Source organism: Solanum tuberosum, unplaced genomic scaffold (genome assembly GCF_000226075.1).
Source record: "Solanum tuberosum cultivar DM 1-3 516 R44 unplaced genomic scaffold, SolTub_3.0 scf00520, whole genome shotgun sequence".
Taxonomy (NCBI): Eukaryota; Viridiplantae; Streptophyta; class Magnoliopsida; order Solanales; family Solanaceae; genus Solanum; species Solanum tuberosum.
This window is the reverse complement of record NW_006239441.1, coordinates 325,996-326,853: the sequence shown is the minus strand read 5'-3', so window position 1 is coordinate 326,853 and position 858 is coordinate 325,996.

The window sequence follows — 858 nt, the reverse complement described above, 5'->3', positions numbered from 1 at the left end:
ATAAAGAGTATCAAGTTCGATTTTTAAAGACCCAAATAGCAAGAACGTTCATAGCATCATTTTCCAAGAGATTTACAACAAAGCTCGCCCAATATGTACATCATGTCCTCACACCAAGCACAAGCAAGTATCAAGAAGGGTCGACGCCCTGTATCAAGAAGGGTCAAAGCCCAATAATCAAGAGAACCAAGAACCATATTAAAAATGGTTTTCTAATTCGTACTTAAAATGGACAACATCCATACTTAAGACGAACTAAAAATCCAGAGTCAAGATGGCAAATGATCCGAACTAAGAGGCATGCCAAGAGTGACGAAGTCACAGCCACAAGAAGGACAAAGTCCCAACAAGAGTACCAAGTGATCAGACAATCCGTACAAGTGGGCGAATTACACAAGCATCTTTAATGTATTAAAGAATACCAATACGGCAATGCAAAGTGACAAGATGTATCCAAGGTACCAAGATAACTTTCAGATATACCAGCAGGTAAAAAAATACAAGTATAGATTTATACACAAACCTCAGTGCTTTAGTAAAGAAACAGTCCAACCAATGTATCAAGGTCCTCAACTTGTTCACGAGTACATACAACCTTTAAAATACAATTAAACAACTTCTTTAATCCCTAGCAGCTCAATAATATTGATGTAAAATAAGATCATCATCACAAGTAAAATTAGCCTGCACAAACACAATAATGCTCCCAAAACAGTGATTCTGGCCAGCCTAGTACCTCATGTCGCAACTTAGATTTGAAACGGAAAACAGCAAAACTAGACTTTATAACCTTCATGAAATCTGTAGATACATCTCTTAGTCTTCCAAACAAACAAGAATCACCGCAAAATATATTTT